Genomic DNA, 19,043 nt, shown 5'->3' on the forward strand with positions numbered 1-19,043 from the left:
CTCATTATCATTTGACTCTATAAATTTTTTGATTTCCTTCCTGATTTCTTCATTGTCCCATTCATCATTTAGAAGTGTATTGTTTAGTTTTCATGGTTTTGTGTATGCTCTGTAGCCTTTCTTGCTAGTGATTTGTACTTTAATTCCATTGTGGTCAGATAGAATGCAAGGAATTATTTCAATATTCCTGAATTTGTTAAGATTTGCTTTGTGTCCTAATATATGGTCTATTTTAGAGAATGTTCCATGTGCTGCTGAAAAGAATTTATATTCTGCAGCCTTTGGATGAAATGTCCTGTATATATCTGTTAGGTCCATTCCTTCTATGACCTCATTAGGCCAGATGCCTCTCTGTTTATTTTTTTCCAGGATGACCTGTCAATTGATGAGAGTGGGGTGTTAAAGTCACCAACCACCACTGTGTTTGGTGTTATCTGTGACCTCAGTTCTAATAGTGTTTGTTTGATGAATTTGGGAGCCCCCATGTTAGGTGCATATATATTTACGATTGTAATATCCTCCTGTTGGAGTGTGCCCTTAATTAATATAAAGTGACTTTCCTTATCTTTCTTGACTAACGTGGGAATAAAGTGTACCTTGTCAGATATTATGATAGCAACCCCTGCTTGTTTTCTAGGCCGATTTGCTTGAAACACTGTTTTCCAACCTTTCACCCTAAGATAATGTCTATCCTTTGTAGAAAGGTGAGTTTCTTGGAGACAACAAATTGTAGGATCCTGGTTTTTAATCCAGTCTGCAAACCTATGTCTTTTCGTTAGGGCAATGAGGCCGTTGATATTAAGAGATATTATTGAAAGGTGTGTATTTATGTTTGCCTTTTTTTTTTTTTTTTTTTTTTTTTTGTGGTTCTGGTTCTACCTGTGCTCTCTTGTGTTAAGTAGTATTTGAGTATTGCTTGTTTTTTAGGGTCCTTGTATGTATGCTTTTCCTTTTCTTCAGCATGGAGGATTCTATCAAGTATTTTCTGTAGAGCTGGTTTTGTCTTCAAATACTCCTTTAACCTGCTTTTGTCATGGAATGTCCTTATTCCTCCATATATTTGAATGGATAACTTTGCAGGATAAAGTAGCCTTGGTTGACCTTTGTTATCTTTCAGAACTTGGAATATATCACTCCAAGCCCTTCTGGCTTTAAAAGTTTGTGCTGAATAATCTGCTGTAATCCTGATGGGCTTGCTTTTGTAGATAACTTGATTTTTCTTTCTAACTGCTTTCAATATTTTTTCTTTGGTGTGTGTGTTTGGAAGTTTGACTATAATATGGCGAGGAGAGGTTCTTTCTGGGTTTTGTCTGGCTGGGGTTCTAAAGGCTTCCTGTATCTACATTGGCACCTCTTTCCCAATTTGGGGGAAATTTTCTTCTATGATTTTGTTGAAGATGCCTACTATGCTTTTGGGTGGAATGCTTCTCCTTCTACTATGCCCTGAATTCTTATATTTGATGTTTTCATAGTATTCTGAATATCTTGAAATTCCCACTCATACTTTTCTGTAAGTTTGTTTTTCTCTTTGTTGGACTGTATTAGATCTGCCACCTGGTCTTCTAGTTTAGATATTCTGTCCTCTCCTTCATCCATTCTACTGGTGAGATTTTCTACAGAATTTTTTATGTCATTAGCTGTGTTCTTCATTGTCAGTAATTCTGACTGGTTTTTCTTTATTATTTCTATTTCCTTATTTATGTCTTGTACTGCCTTCTTTATTTCATGAAATTGGTGTCCTGTGTCTTTTTGATTCCTTTGATTTCCTCTTTAAGTTTCTTTGACTCCTTTGATTTGTTCTCTGACTTCTTTGGACATATTTGCAATCATTCTTTTGAAATCTTTTTCAGGCATTACCTCTAACTTGTTCTCACTGGAGGTCATTTCTGATGCATTAATACTTCTAGGTGGATTTATATCGTCTTGCTTTTTAGTGTGTCTTGTGTTATAATGTATATATTTTTGCATCTTGGATTAAGTTAATGCTTGGATTTTCTAGCTAGCTGGATATTCTTAGCTGTATCAATTGACTTGATGTTATATATTTTCAGGGTAGGAGTTTAAGGTGTTAGGTGTGGCTCTTACGACTCTGAGAGTAACTACAAAGGTGCTCCTAGGGGTTGAGTTTCCCTGCTATGGTTGTGTTCAAGTAGGCTGAGTGGAATAAAATGTAGGTAGATTCTGAAACTTAACTAAACACTGTACCCATTCAATCAAAAACAGTCCCAAGTATGTATGCCAAAGTAGTTATTATAACAACCAGATCCTCTATCACCATAGAGGTTAAGATTTCTGGTCTGTTGAGGAATCTAAGTCAGCTTGTGACCAAGTGAGACCCTTCCCTGGTGCAATTCCAGTTACCTTGGATGATTTTCGTGTCAGTCAAGTTGCTGCCTGGTCATTGGGCTGCTGTTCTGATTTCTGGAGCTGGGCACTGGCTTTTCCTGTGGGGCAAAGTGAGCCTGGCAACTGTGGCCCTGCAGATCAGCACCCCCGCTGCTGGAATTGCTGCTGCTAAAGCTGCCTTTGCTGGTTCTGTCAGCAGCTATAGTTGCTGCTGCTGGGCCCACCACTGTTGCTACCTCTGCTGCTGCTGTAGCTGCCACTTCTGGAGCCACTGCTGCTGCTGAAGCTGCTGATGCTGGGTCTGCTGTTGTTGCCGCTCCTGGGTCTGCTGCTGCTGCCATCTCTGGATCTGCTGCTGTTGGGGCCACTGTTACAGTGCCGGAGTCACTGATGTTGCTGCTGAATTCTCCTCCTGCTTGGGTCCCGCTGTCAGCCCAAGTTGGTGTGGCCGGTCCCGACACTGCTGCTCTGTTTGCTGGAGCTGGGCTCAGGCAGTGGGGGAGGGGCTTGAGCCGCAGCTGCTCTAGTTCTCTCGCTGTTCCACATGTTCTTCTACCTTGCGGTCTGCTCCTCCGCTGCTCACTGCCGCTCTCCCTTCATGTTTCCTGAGTTGCGGAGAGCTCCGGTGTGAGTGGAAGCTCCCGCACCTGGCTTTTCCTGCGGCTGTCTGGCCGCTTTCTGGTGCACCGCTGCCACCGTGGTTGGTGGAGCTGCCGGGGCCACTTTTGCCAGCCTGTGCGGGCTCTGGATGCTCTGGATCTCTCCTACTTCTCCACTGCTGCTTCAATTTCCTATACACCTCACTTTTTAGTAAAAGTGTGTATTTTGCTGAGTTTTTTTTGGTCTTTTTTCCCCCCAGGCTGCTTTGGCGTGGTATCTACGCCACCATCTTAACCGGAAGTCTCCTCTCCCCACTTCTAACTGTACCTTTATTATCTCCCCCAACTTAGCCTCCTTTTCGCTTTCATGCCCCATGTTTCCTTAGTTCTTTCCTCCTTCACACCACCTCTTGTTCCTCTCTTGTGGTTACTCAGCTCAAATTGTGGCCTATGCCAGTCTCATTCTCTCTCATGTCCTTATTTCTATATATCTATATCTCTATATACAAACAAACATTAAAGTTAAGCCCCACACATGAGAAAGAACATGCAGTTTTTGTCTTTCTGGGCTTGGGTTAATTCACAAAGTTTAATTTTGTCTAATTCTACACATTTTCATACAAATTTCATAACTTCATTTTTCTTTATTGCTGAGGATAACTCCACTGTGGATATATACTATGAAAGAGTTAATTAAAAAGTAAGCAAACTGAACAAAAAAATGAAAGCAGCAGATATTACTGAAACAGTTTTAAAATATCTATTACAGATTAATCTTTTCAAAAGTTATTTTAGCTTTAAAATCTTATAAAAATCAGCCAGGCGTGGTGGCACATACCTTTAATCCCAGCACTAGGAGGATCACCATGACTTCTAGGCCACCCTGAGACTATATAGTGAATTCCAGGTCAGCCTGGACTAGAATGAAACCCTACCTTGAAAAACAAAAATAAAGCTTGTAAAAATCAAAATTAGGGCTGGAAAGATTGCTTAGTGGTTAAGAGCTTGCCTGTGAAGCCTAAGGACCCTGGTTTGAGGCTTGATTCCCCAGGACTCATGTTAGCCAGATGCACAAGGGGGTGCACATGTCTGGAGTTCATTTGCAGTGGCTGGGAGCCCTGGCATGCCCATTCTCTCTCTCTCTCTCTCTCTCTCTCTCTCTCTCTGTCTGTCTGTCTCTGTCTCTGCCTCTTTCTCTCTCTGTCGCTCTCCAGCCCCACAATTTTTTTAAAAAAATTAAATTATCTTAATTCTTTAAAGAAAGGAAGAAGGCCTATGAAATACAACCATTTTAGAACATCTTTTTTTTTTTTCATTAAATTTGGCCATAAATCAAATTTCTGAGTGCTGTATTTGCAGGAGATTCACTTGAAGAAAAGGCCAAGTAAAAGCTTGAATAATAACTACCTAAGCAAGTAGGAAAATGTTCCATAGCATTGTGTACTGGTTACTAGTTCCCAGCAAGCTCTCCAAGGGAAAAGTGAACACACAGGCTTATGAATTTATTGGAAATTTTACATGATATATGGCACACAATTTTAAAATAAAGTAGACTCTATTATAAATTCCATATTAGTAGTTGTGGTAGTTTGATTTGGGTGTCCCCCATAAACTTAGGTGTTCTGAATGCTAGGTCCCTACTGATGAAGATTTAGGAATTAACACCTCTTGGAGGCAGTGTATCGTTGGTGGCAGCTTATGGTCATTATAGCCGGTTTCCCCTTGCCAGTATTTGGCACACTCTCCTATTGCTATTGTCCACCTTATGTTGGCCAAGAGGTGATATCCACTGTCTACTCATGCCATCATTTTCCCCTGCCATTATGGAGCTTCTCCTTGAGTCTGTAAGTCAAAATAACCCTTTTTCTCCCCACAAGCTGCTCTTGGTTAGGTGAGTTCTCCCAGCAATGTGACCCTGACTGCAACAGTAGTCAACTTACATAGAATACTTCCATGGTCTTTTTTTTTTCTGCACTGTTGTTTCTGTGGTAAACTTATGGTTGCAGTTGAACCATGATTTGACCAAATTAGATAAGGAATCAGTACTTCATTACAGTGTTATTCACAGAAGTCTTGGGCTGGAGGTGTAGCTCAGTCGTGGTATGCTTGACTAGCATGTACAAGACCCTGGGTTCAATCCCTAGCCAACCCCCCCACATGCATATACACATACCCATGAAAGGCTCTCATCTTCACAAATGTATGTAGTCCTAACATGAATTTCAATTGGTAGTCCTATTTATGTTAGTAGGACAAAAGTTAAGCAAGAAATATTTGGAAACGTTCATTTGGTAACATTTTGCTTTTGCTGTGTGTGTGTGTGTGTGTGTGTGTACATGTGCTGTGTATGCATTTGTACGAAGATAGGGACACTTAAGGTGCATATGTATGTAGGCCAGAAGAGGACCCTGAGTATCATCTCTTTCTTTATAATGGTTAAGTTTTGCTGTCAACTTGATCTGTTTAGGAATACACAGACATTCCTCTTGGTTGGGTCTCTGAGGTTGCTTTCAGGAAGAATCAAATAAAGGAGGAAGTCCTTCCTCCAGGGTGAGCCCTTCCCCCAGAGTGGGCAGCCCCTCTCAGAGGGAGGCCTTTTCTAAGACAGAGCTGTGTGAAAAGAATCCCTTCCTCCCACCTGACTGTCAGTGCTGCTTGCTGCATTCCAGCATGGACTGAAGACCAGCATGGACTGAAATCAGTTTGGACCAAAGACCAGTGGCTTTCCAGGAAGCCTCTAGGCCTTCCGTTCTGAATTGGGACTACTCAAGCATCCAGCATCATGGACTGAATAGCTATGGGGTTCTCTGACTCGTGGGCCTGCAAACTGCTATTGTTGGACTGCTGTAAGCTAATCCAATAAATTCCCTTTTAATACAATTCATTCTATCAGTTCTGTTCATTTGGAGAACCCTGATGAATATAGATTGTGGTACCAGGAATGGTTCTAGGGAAACAGAATTGTAAGAATGGATTTCTCTAGTGGGCTTGGTGCTATCTGGGGTTGACTCTCCAACTTCATTGCGACTAAAAGCCCTTTTGGTAATAAGGAGAGCACTTTTACTGGTAATAAGGAGGGCACTAATAATCCATGGTGTGAACTATTCTGTGAGATAGATGTATTTGGTGATCCTGAGTCATATCTTGTGAAGAGCAAGGAATTTATCTAAAACTTTTGAATATTTGTGGAAAAGTAAGATGAATGATGATGATGAATGGTTGCTCTTAGCATCTCTGGATAAACTATTAAGGGAAAGGCAGAAGCTCAGAAAGAAATTACCAAGCTTAAGACCCATATACATGATCTGAAGGTTTCTAAGTGTACCCTGGAAGAATCCTTTCTGTATCCAGAACAGGGCTCAAATTGTAGAAAATCAAACCCCAAGCTCTCATTACAAGATTTGCTAACTTGCAACTCAAGCTGAAATTCCAGCATCACAGGTTATCAGAAGTTAAAATAATGGCACTGATTGGAAAAGAGTGGGGTTCTATTGAGGAGGACTACTGTTAGGGTGACTGGACCCCTGAAAGTAAGAAAAAGGCAGGAAAGTCTGCATTTGCTTGAAATCAAAGATGATCTGGATTCTTATCTCTTACTTAGTTCCCTAGACCTGGCCTGTTTTTCCACAAACAACCAGGACCCTTCCTATAGGGAGGTCTTTCATAGGATTTAAACATTGTGGTTGATCAAGTTCAGCTCCCAGGACTTGGTGTCAGAGTAGCCTCTTCCTGAGATAGCCCTTAGACCTGCCCAACCAGCTGTCCCTCTGGCTCACCTGCGCCAGAAGACAGCCCACCACTATAAGATTATAAATACAAGGGAAGGGCAGGCTTTCTGACTACATGGGAACTTCCAACTGTAGATGATATTTTCCCTTAGTTGGGCCTCAGCCCAGGACCAGCTGGGAGGGCCCAGTAGCCTTTACTCTCCACATGGGTTCTTTATCCCTTCTAGCTCCCCACATGGCAGGAGCTCCTTGAGCTTTCTTTTCTCTTTTCTTTCAATGGTTTTCCCAGGCCCTCCCTGTGGGATTTCTAGTGATGTGGTTGCCTTTCCTTGGCTCTGTACTTCCCTCAATAAATATAATAATTTAATATTTATCCTTCTCAGTCTCTTTTTACTCAATTAAAATAAACCTAGGGTTCAGGGTTCAAAAACTTTCTTGGACCCCTAATAACTTGGTACAGTTGGTGACTGCAGAGACAATATTGAGAAGGAAAGTTATGATTATTAAATTATGGGAGGAAAATGGGCAGCACATTTTCTGGCTATGAGCAAGACTTGGAGTATTTCTACTGCTTCTCTCCACTTGTGGGAAAACTGACATTTTTCCTCTTCTTGCTAGAGGTTAACATCACTAGCTCTGGTTAAGCTGAGAGGAATGAATTATGCATGGTATTGCTGGTGGCCAAGCAGGCAGACAGACCTCCATTGGGCCTGGGGACTCTTTGCCAGGCCACACATCAGCCTCTTTGCTCCACCCTGCTGGGATTGTGAACCCTGTTGAAATATATGTTACTGCCTGGGGCCGAACTGGGATGATGTCAGGCAGACTCTTCTGTAAACGCGACAACTTCACCTTGGAGAGAAATACACTTAAGTCTCTTAACAAAGCTGAACTCCTCTGTAGCTTGGGAGCTGGTTCTGCTGAGCTGGGGGTGGGGAGGTCATGGCCACATGGAGGTTCAGAAACCAAAGGCGGCTGGCTTTTAAGTCTCCCCCCTTTTTTCTTTTCCCATTACAAGCCATTGTGCCACAAGACACATGGCTGTCCATGGGGAGTTGGGGTAGGAGGATGGAACTCAGACTCTTGCTCTGAGCTCTGCCCAGTTCAATTAGAGATTTGAGACTTTACCTCCAGGGAGCTGCCAGTGGGTCTCTGGCCAATAAATGAGGGGGAGAGAAAACCTGCCCCAGTCAAGATCCAGGCCTAGGCTCTTGGCTGGAAAGGTTTCTTCAACAGGCCTGGGTACCAACCACATGTCTCCCCACCCCTGATGGAGCTGAGGCCTGTAGCTATGTCAACTGGTGGATGAGATAACTACACTGTCCTTCAAGAAATAAAGAGATACAATGGGAAAGACATGCCTGATGGTTAACTACCATGATTTTCTGCTGAAGTGCTCTATGACAAATATATCTTTGCATGACTCATACTCATACAGATATAAAAAGTAAAATAGCTAGATCTGATGACATATGGCTATTATCCTAGCTACCTGAGGTTCACCAATTCAAGGATCCAATGTGATAGCCTAAACACAAATTTCAAAACCACATGGCTTTTAACTTGTTTGATAAAAATAACTACATAATTTTAATTTGAACAGTACCTGATATTTTCTCTTTTGTTTACACTTTAAACAAATAAGGTGTTATTTATAGACACCTTTTGGTTTCTTTAATACATTTGACTTATTTCAAGATTTTTTGTTTTTTGTCTTTAAAAGTCAGATTTAACTAAAGCCTACAGTGAACTAAAATTTTATATAAACAGGCCATAACTTGTTACATGATATCATAAATATAATTTCTGAGTTTCTGTTCTAGGTCAACCTCAACCTACATAGAGGATTATTAAAAACAACAAAATTATCCCTAAGGTGGTGGCTCATAATTAACCAGGTATTTTGAGAGATTGTAATGGTCCTGTCACTTAAAAGGAGTAAACAAACCTGGGTCCTTTGGCTTTGCAGGCCAGTTCCTTTTCTGCTTACGCCATCTCTCCAGCCCAATAAATAAAATTTTTAGTTTTGTAATGTGAAAAAAAAGGAGTAAACAACTGGCTTGAATTCCAGCCCCACTTGCCTCAAGACAATAAAAATCTGCTTTACCTACTCTTAATAAAATCCTCTACAGGGGTGTTAGATTATCCCCCCCACAAGTTGGGCATGGTGGCGCACACCTTTAATCCCAGCACTTGGGAGGCAGAGGTAGGAGAATCGCCATGAGTTTGAGGCCACTCTGAGACTCCATAGTGAATTCCAGGTCAGCCTGGGCTAGAGTGAGACCCTACCTCGAAAAACCAAAAAAAAAAAAAAAAAAAAGGCCTTGTTGTCTGTCTTTTTCTCCCGTGTGCGGAGGCCTCGCTGTTCCTGTCGGCCTCCGGCCCACAGTGCTGACCCCCAACACCATGCCTTCAATTAAGTTGCAAAGTTCTGATGGAGAGATATTTGAAGTTGATGTAGAACTTGCCAAGCAGTCTGTAACCATCAAAACCATGTTGGAAGATTTGGGAATGGATGATGAAGGAGATGATGACCCAGTTCCCCTACCAAATGTTAATGCAGCAATACTAAAAAAGGTCATTCAGTGGTGCACCCACCATAAGGACGACCCTCCTCCTCCTGAGGATGATGAGAACAAAGAGAAGCAGACTGATGATATCCCTGTGTGGGACTAAGAATTCCTGAAAGTTGACCAAGGAACACGTTTAGAACTTATTCTGGCTGAAAACTACTTAGACATCAAGGGTTTGCTGGACGTTACATGCAAGACTGTTGACAATATGATTAAGGGGAAGACTCCTGAGGAGATCCACAAAACCTTCAATATCAAAAATGACTTTACTGAAGAGGAAGAGGCCCAGGTGCGCAAAGAGAACCAGTGGTGCGAAGAGAAATAAAAGGTTGTGCCTGACACTGTAACACTATAAGGATTGTTCCAAATACTAGTTGCACTGCTCTGTTTATAATGTTAATATTAGACAAACAGCAGGGAAATGCAGTAGCAAGTCAATTGTATTAGCATAATAGTGTCCTCCTTGCATGTGTACTTTGAGTACAGATTCCAAGTTAAAGGTGGAGAAGGCCTCACATATCCAAACATATCCTCAGCAAATGAAATACCTCTGGTGGCATCACCATACCTGATCTAATGCTATACTACAAAGCCATAGTAATAAAAACAGCATGGTACTGGCATAAAAACAGGAGTATAGACCAATGGAATAGACTTGAGGACCCAGATTTGGGGTCAAGCAACTATAGCTACTTGATATTCGACAAAGGCCCAAACAATATAGACTGGAAAAAAGATAGCATCTTCAACAAATGGTGCTGGACAAACTGGATAACCATATGCAGGAAACTAAAACTTGATCCACACATTTCACCATGCACTACACTCAAATCCAAATGGATCAAAGACCTCAACATAAGACCAGAAACTCAAATACTACTGGAAGAAAATTTAGGAAGTACTTTCCATGATATAGGAATGGAAAAAGACTTCCTGAACAAAACCCCAGTGGTTCAAGTTCTTCAACAGTCACTCAGCCAATGGGATCATATGACGCTGAAGGGTTTCTTTACAGACAAGCATATAAGAAGCAAAGCCAATAGAATATCCACGGAATGGGAGAAAATATTTGCTGGTTATCCAACTGATAGAGGCCTAATCTCTAGAATCTACAAAGAACTCAAAATTCTAAACAATAAGAAGACAAATACCCCACTCACAAAATGGGGCACAGAGTTGAACAGGCAGTTCACAGAGGAAGATATACAAATGGCAAACACACACTTAAGAAAATGTTCATCATCCCTAATCATCAGAGAAATGCAAATTAAAACAACTATGAGATTCCACTTTACCCCAATAAGGATAGCCAACATCAAAAAATCAAATGAAAATAAATGCTGGTGAAGATGTGGAGAACCAGTTACACTCATTCACTGTTGGTGGGAATGTAGGATGGTACAACCACTTTGGAAAGCAATATGGAGACTCCTGAAAAAGCTGACTATAGAGATACCAACAGACCCAGTTATACCCTTACTGGGCACCTACCCTAAAACCATCAAACCACAGGCCAGAGAGATTTGCTCAACCATGTTTGTAGCGGCTCAATTCGTAATAGCTAAGAGCTGGAATCAACTCAGATGTCCATCACTAGAAGAATGGATAACTAAGATGTGGTATATCTACACAATGGAATTCTATACAGGAGTAAGAAAAAAACGACACAAAGAAATTTAAAGAAAAATGGTTGAACCTGAAACAGATCATTCTCAGTGAACTTAACCAATCACAGAAAAAAAATCAACACATAGTCTCACTCATCTACAACATCTAACCTGAATCTACCCAAGATACCTTACATACCCAGCAAGCACCTCATGGACTAGACAATAGGATGGATGGGGAGGGAGGGGAGGGCATTGAAGGGGTGGGAAACACTAATCTGGACCCAAACGGCAATGGTACCATAAAATTCTACTTCCTAAAAGGCAGACCGAATGGCTGAACCTTCACTAGACCCTTACAGGAAACATCTGAACCATAAGACACTGGAGAGAGTAGGATCAAGACTAACCTAAATCTTCTACATCTTCCCTCCCTCCCCCTCCCCTCTCTCTCTCTCCTCTCTAACTCTTGTATATTAGTAATGTTTTTCCTCAATTTCTTAGTGGGCACTGACCTGTAACCCCCACTACCAGCTTGGGGCTATCATCCACAATGAGCTTTTGATCAGAGAAACCTACAAGGTTTCCCAAAACAATGACACACTTCTGTCAGAGTACTTGATGACCTACCAAAGGTCAGTGGTAAGACCCTATTGCTGAAGACTACATATGCAGCTGACACGTAAAATGGAACGGCATGGCTGGAAGCCAGGAGAGAGTCAGTCTACAGACAGTCAGCGTGTCTAGTGCCAGAAGGTGGTACATGGACGCCTGGGGGAAATGACCAATATCTGTCCAAGCAACTCAACTTACTAAGCAACAAATAACCTGGTGTGATGCCCACACAAGTGCAATAGTGGCACACAGCCATGGTGGGGAACCAACTGCTCTTGATTTGGCTAACTGATCCCCTCAGTGGTACGAGACCCATAGCTGAAGCTGGGAAACAAGTCAAAACCATATCCAAACATAAGCCCGCTCTCCAATATCAAGCTGCCATCAATCATGGGGTACAAGTGGGCTTACACCTATTAAACTCTCTATCAAAAAAGTAAGTGTTATCTCAATTTTCTGGGTGCTAACTTACTCTCAGTTGGAGAATCTGCTTCTCTTTTTCAGATAGATGCAGATCCTAAGGAGAGAGTTGCCCCAACATACTTCAAAAGGGGCCCGACTGAAACTAAGGATAATTGGTGAAACAAGCAAGGGTGCTGTTTTCCTGATGAACCCGATACCAGCACAGAGGGGAAGGAGACCAAGGAGAAAAATCAACTCCTACCAAATCAGAGAGCCAGAGCCTCACAGGGCCCCAACACCTCAGCACCTCAGCAGACCAAAAATGAACCCACTTGGCTCAGGGAAATTTTGCAGAAGAGGTTGCGTTAAGAATGTCAGAGTCACATGTTGGGTCATGATATGCAGAGACATTTATTGTACCAATAACTGTGGGACTAACTCCACAATGCATGACCCATTTACATCAACAAGAAGGGTCCAATGGGAGGGGGTAGATCATGGATGAGCCTAAACAATGGTACCAAACTGACTGTATTTGCTGAAAAGAAAACTAATAAATTAAATTAAAAAAAAATTATCCCAACATTGTCATGTTTTGCTTGTATTCAGACTTATAACTTAAAATGTAGCTGATGGAGCTTATTAACAGATGTCTCAAATAAATGGGCTATATAAAATTTATAGGCTATATAAAATTTATAGTATATATATATATATAATTATATATTTATACACACACACACACACACACACACACATATATATATATATATATATATATATATATATATATATATGTATGTATCTAGAGAGAGAGAGAGAGAGAGAGAGAGAGAACTCTCTGGTTGTCAGGTAGAGATTTTTAGTGGCATAAATAATAAATTCTTAATTTCTACTAAGACTGTTTATAAATTTCAAATAATAAGATGTTTAATTAATTCTTTGAAGCTAGACTATATGCTTTTTTGTCAGTGGATAAGAAAATTAATCAATTTGTTGTAGTCTCTTTTTAAAATTTATTTTATTTTATTTTATTTATTTATTTATTTTTTACGTAGGGTCTCACTCTAGCCCAGGGCTAACCTGGAATTCACTATGTAATTTCAGGGTGTCCTTGAACTCACAGCGATCCATCAACCTCTGCCTCCCAAGTGCTGGGACTAAAGGCCACCACACCTGGCTCTTAGTCTCTCTTTTTTTTAAACTTTATTTTATTTTATCTATTTGAGAGTGAGAGAAAGGCAGATACATAGTGAGGAAGGGGAATGGGCATGCCAGGACCTTCAGGTACTGTAAACAATTTGCAGATACATGTACCACCTTGTGCATCTGGCTTTCTGTCATGCTGGAGAATCAAACCTAGGTCCTTTGGCTTTGTAGGCAAACACCTTAAACACTTAAACACCATCCCCCTGGTATAGTCTCTTAATAGTCTTCTAAGCAAAACGGTTAATTATGGGTTGAGATGAGATGATTGAAGGAATTGGCATGAAATTTTTCAATGTTAGACATAAAATTCTTGCTGAAAAAGCTTTTTGTGAGTGGAATTTAGATCAGAATGTTAAAATACGTGAATGAAGGTGTGCATATGTAGAAAAGGATATAGGAGATCTAAAAAGATCAAATTTTGCATAAAATTAATTTGCTTTCATAAGGAACAAAAAGCTAATTTTCAGGCTGAACATAGATAAACACCATGCCTAAAATTAAGGATGTTTTCAACTGTTTACAGACTCTTAAAAGAGGCTGTAAAAGTTTTACATAGGGACACAGACTTAATCTAAATTCACAGGTGAGGTGTATTGTCTTTGGTGGGTCAAAAAGACAGATGTGATTCACATTCTTTAGAGGTCTAACCAGTTTTGACATAGACAAGACCCTATCGCCTTGTGTATTACAAATGAGTAAAATAAATTTCCTAGGTAAAAACAAACAATTTCCAAAAAGACAAAAAGAAATGTCAAGATGCTTAGCTCTCTGCTCTGTCATTTCCTTTTGCTCTTCCTTACTGTTATATGCTATTTAAATTCATGGCAAGCTGGACTGTGGAAAAAGAAATGGTGCCCCTTTTATCTCAGACCCCATGCAAATCTAAGCCATGTGTCTCCCAGACCTGTCTAGAGACAAAATGGCCATTTGTCTCTGACAAGGAAAACGGAGTAACAAACAACATATAACTTTGGTTCTCTTTATAGTTCCTCTCTTTTGAACACCTAGGTTACTGAAATTTCTCACTAGACAAAAAGATCAAATAAGTAATCAGTCAAGGTATTTGATCAGGTTATAAACTCCTTACAAAAGACAAGCATCAGACATACCTAAAATGTATATCAGACTAGAAATAGATATGATAAGAAGGCATCAAGTAAGTGATCTCTCTCTGTATTAAATATCAACAAAGGGTAGGATCTCTATATTTAAGGTAATAAAAACAGAAATTACCTTCAAAACAATAACAACACTCTTTAACCCTAACCATTCACAGACCTGGTGTGTGTGGGGACCCTATCCTAGGCTCCCACAGAGGGGATAAGGAAAAGGGATCCCAAGAACCAGCCCCCAGTAGGGCATGAAGATACCAAAATGAGAGTAAGAGCAGAAATCTTCACACTTGGGCTTAAAATGGCCAGTGACACTCATATGCCATGATTTAAAGCATGTGTAAGGGACTGGGAAAAGGTCTGTAGAAACCCAAGCTTAAAAACTGGCTGTGAGGCCAGGTGGAGTGGTGCATGCCTTTAATCCCAGCACTTGGGAGGCAGAGCTAGGAGGATCTCTGTGAGCTTGAGTCCACCCTGAGACTACATAGTCAATTCCAGGTCAGTCTGGGCTAGAGAGAGACCCTATCTGGAAAAACAAAACAAACAAACAAACAACAACAAAAAAAAGAAGCTGGTATGAGCATGGATATCCTACCATGGACCTTCCTTGCACCAGAAGGCACATAAACTGTGCGATATATCCTCTTTTTATTGGGGAGAAAACATAAAAATTTGGGCTATGTTTCTGGTAGAAAGGAGATTAAAAAGCACCAATTTCAGTCAAGCATGGTAGTGTACACCTTTGCTCCCAACATTTAGGAGGCTGAAAGAGAAAGAGCACTGTGAATTTGAGGCCACCCTGAGATTACATAGTGATTTTCAGGTCAGCCTGGGCTAGAGTGAGACCATGCCTAGGAAACAAAAGACAAAAACTAAACAAAAACAACTAATTTCTCCAAATCTGACTGGAGGGATACCCCCTCCAACAAGAAGATTTGTGACAGGATGGAACATATCCTGACTGTAGATGTATTCCAAGTTCTGAAAGATAACAACTGTCAACCAAGGTTACTTTATCCTGCAAAGCTATCCATTCAAATAGATGGAGAAATAAGGACATTCCATGACAAAAGCAGGCTAAAGAACTATTTGAAGACAAAACCAGATCTACAGAAAATACTTGAATGAATCCTTAATGCTGAAGAAAAAGAAAAGCACACATATAAGGAACCAGGAAAAAACAAACAATACTCAAAATATAAAGTAATTTAGCATACATTGTTATTTCCCATGATGAATGAAAAAGAACCCATTTTATAAGATATTTGAACAATGAAAATACCTTAAAAAGAAAGCTTAATGGATTGTGTTGCACTTACAAACACCTTTTAACAAACTTAATTTTAAATTATCCTTTTTTTCTACTATAAGGGTTCCCTTTTTCAGTGTTGCCATTATACTTTTAACTTTTATTAAATACCAGACCAAATAATAAAAAAGAAAGAAAGTGAGACTCATGAGGAGGTAAGGTCAACCCCTAGAGAAATTCAGTTTTCTAAGTTTTGCAAGCAGAAGCATGGAGAAAATGTGTGGGAATGGATTTTAAGAGAATGTGATGATGGAGGAAGGACTAGAAGATTAGAACAGCAATTCATTGAAATAGGCCCATTGAGCAGAGATTTTAGACTTAACACTGTAGCTTGTGCCATTGGAAGAAGTGCCAAGAGTTTATTTGACTGCTTAGCTAAAGTTTGTCTCCAAAGATAACCTACTGTGAATGAGCTAGAGCTGCCTGGTATCCTTTGGCTTAATGTTGATGAAGGGACTAGAAGGCTGAGAGAACCTGGAATGCTGGAATGGATTTACCATGTAAATGCATCTTTGCCCCCACAATGGTAATGCCCAGAAGATGTGCCCTTCACTAAGACTTTAAGAAACCAATTTGTGAGGTAAGTTCTAGCATACCTAAAGCCAAACCAGTCTTTTATGTAAAGAAGACCTTATAGTGGGAGCTGCAGTTGCTGCATTGGGTGACTTAGATCAATAGGTATAACTGGATCTCAGAGTAACAATGGCCAGGTGGCAGCACTGAATTGTCAAAGGGAAGGTGAGCATGTTTACCATAATGGACAGCATAGGCAAAACAATGCTCATAATGGTATGACTCATATAGACCTTTGGTACTGGCTGAATCATGGTGTTCCCAGAAATGAAATAGATAAGAAGCCTACTAAGATCCTGCTTTATCTGTACAAGCACAAAAGTTCTAGAGCAAAGGAACAAAAGGCCACTTTGAATGATAGCAACAGAGAATCAAGGCCTCTGCAGTTTCCAGACTTGAGTCAGTTTACAGATCCTAAGCCCCTTGATTTTGAAGGGGTGCCTGGGTCCTGTCAAGGAATGACCCTCCTACAACCCCCCAAACTTTCAGTATTAAGGTTAGTTCTATTCTTCCTCAGAGGAGCTATGGCCTTTTGCTAGGGAAACTGTATACTTGGAAAAAAAAAAAAAGAAATAATCAGACTTTTGGGGGCTTACTAGATACTAGCTCTGAATTGACTTTGATTCCAGGAGACCCCAAACAGCATGATGGCTCTCCAGTTAAAGCAGGTGCCTGTGGAGGTCAGGTGATCAATGGAGTTTGGCAAATGTTAGACTAACAGTGGGTCCAGTGTATCCCCAAATTCATCCTGTGTTTATTTCCCCAGTCTCAGAATGCATAATTGGCATAGATATACTTAGGAGTTGGCAGAACTCCCACATTGGTTCTCTGACTTGTGGAGTGAGGGCTATTATGGTTGGAAAAGCCAAATAGAAGCCATTGGAGCTCTCACCACTGGGGAATATAGTGAACCCAAAAGAGTATTGCAACCTTAGAGGGATTTCAGAAATTAATGCCACTATAAATGACTTGAAGGATGCAGGGGTGGTGATTCCCACCACATCTCCCTTTAACTCTTCTTTTTGGCCTGTTCAGAAGACAAATGGGTCCTAGAGAATGACAGTGGATTAGTTAATCAAGTGGTGATACCAATTGCAGCTGCTGTACCAGATGTGGTTTCTTTACTTGAGCAGATACCTAGTATACAACTTTTGATCTTGAGAATGCTTTTTTCCCCCCAATACCAGTCCATAAGGACAACCAGAAATAATTTGCCTTCAGCTGACAAGGTCATCAGGACATCTTTACTGTCCAGCCCTGTGTCATAGCTTGGTTTGCAGGAATCTTGATCTGTCTCTTCCTCCACATTGGTACATTATGTCAATGACATTATGCTGATTGCATCAAATGAGTAGGAGATGACAACCACTCTGGAGTTGCTGGTACAGCATATGCGCTTAGGGAGATGGGAAATAAATCCATCCAAAATTCAAGGACCTTCCACCTCAGTAAAATTTCTAGGAGTTCAGTGGTGTGCAGGATGCAGGGATATTCCTTCTAAGGTGAAGAACAAGTTGTTGTACCTGGCCCCTCCTACCACTAAGAAAGAAGCACAATGACTAGTGGACCTACTTGGATTTTCAAGGCAGCACATCCTTCACTTGGGTGTGTTACTCCATCCCATATACCAGGTGACTCAGAAAGCTACTAGTTTTCAGTGGGGTCCAGAAGAAGAGAAGGCTCTTCAACAGGCTCAGGCTGCTGTGCAGGCTGCTCTGCCACTTGGGTCATTTAATCTAACAGATCTGATGGTACTTGAGGTGTCAATGGCAGATAGGGATGCCATTTGGACCCTTTGGCAGTGCCCCATAGGCGAATCACAGCAGAGGCTCTTGGGATTGTGGAGCAAGGCCCTGCCATCATCTGCAATTATTCTCCCTTTGAAAGACAGCTCTTGGCCTGCTATTGGGTCTTAATGAATACTGAACACTTGACAATGGGTCATCAAGTTACTATGCAAACTGCATTGCCCATTGTGAGCTGGGTGTTGTCTGACCCACCAGTCTACAAAGTTGGATGTGCACAGTAGCAGTCCATCATCAATTGGTAGTGGAATATATGCTGTCCAGATTGAGTGGGCTCTGAAGGGACAAGTAAATTATATGAGGAAGTTGCCCAAATGCCTATGGTTGATACTTCTGTTACAATGCCTTCTGTCCACAAGCATGCACCTGTGGCATCATGGGGTGTGCCCTATGATAAATAGAATGAGGAGGAGAGGACTAGGGTATAGTTTACAGATGGTTCAGCATGTTACACAGGTACCTCCCAGGATTGGAGAACCTCAGCACTCCAGCCCTTTTATGGGACAACTCTGAAGAACTGTGGTGAATACCATACATGATCATACAGAATGCCTTATCCACCATCATGGTATTCCACATAGCATTGCGTCTGATCAAAGAACTTACTTCATAGCCAAGGAAATGTGGCAGTGGGCTCATGATCATGGATTTCCCTGGTCTTACCATGTGCCCCACCACCCTGAAGCAGCTGGCCTGATAGAAGGTGGAATGGCCTTTTAGAGAAACATTTACAGCACCCACTATGTGGCAGCAGCTTGGAGGGCTGGGGAAGTGTCTTCCAGCAGGCTGTATATGCTCTGAATAAGCATTCTATATAAGGCACTGTTCTTCCTATAGCCCAAATTAATGGGTCTAGGATTCAAGGGGTGGAAATGGTAATGGTACTGCTTACCATAACCCTAAGTGACCCATTAGCCCAAGTTTTACTTCCTTTTCCTGCAACCTTATGCTGTGCTAGCCTAGAGGTCTTGGTTCCAAAGCAAGGAGTGCTTTTTCTAGGGGGCACAAAAACCATTCCATCGAACTGGAAGCTAAGACTTTTCCCTGGCCTCTTTGAGCTACTGATGCCCTTGAGTAGACAGGCTAAACAATTAGTTATAATGTTAGCAGAAGTGATTTATCCAGATTGCTCCTCCACAATGGAGGTAAGGAAGAGTGTATCTGG

The 19,043-nt window shown here is 41.1% G+C and overlaps 1 protein-coding gene and 1 pseudogene across 7 annotated transcripts in view; both read left to right on the forward strand.

Annotated features, from left to right (window-relative positions):
• Eml6 (EMAP like 6) overlaps window positions 1-19,043 on the forward strand; it is a 460,853-nt gene that overhangs the window by 152,942 nt on the left and 288,868 nt on the right. The gene's annotated exons all lie outside the window — the stretch shown is intronic.
• LOC123460166 lies at window positions 9,080-9,670 on the forward strand (annotated as a pseudogene).

The sequence above is a fragment of the Jaculus jaculus genome, chromosome 4, assembly GCF_020740685.1.
Source record: "Jaculus jaculus isolate mJacJac1 chromosome 4, mJacJac1.mat.Y.cur, whole genome shotgun sequence".
NCBI classification, from domain to species: Eukaryota; Metazoa; Chordata; class Mammalia; order Rodentia; family Dipodidae; genus Jaculus; species Jaculus jaculus.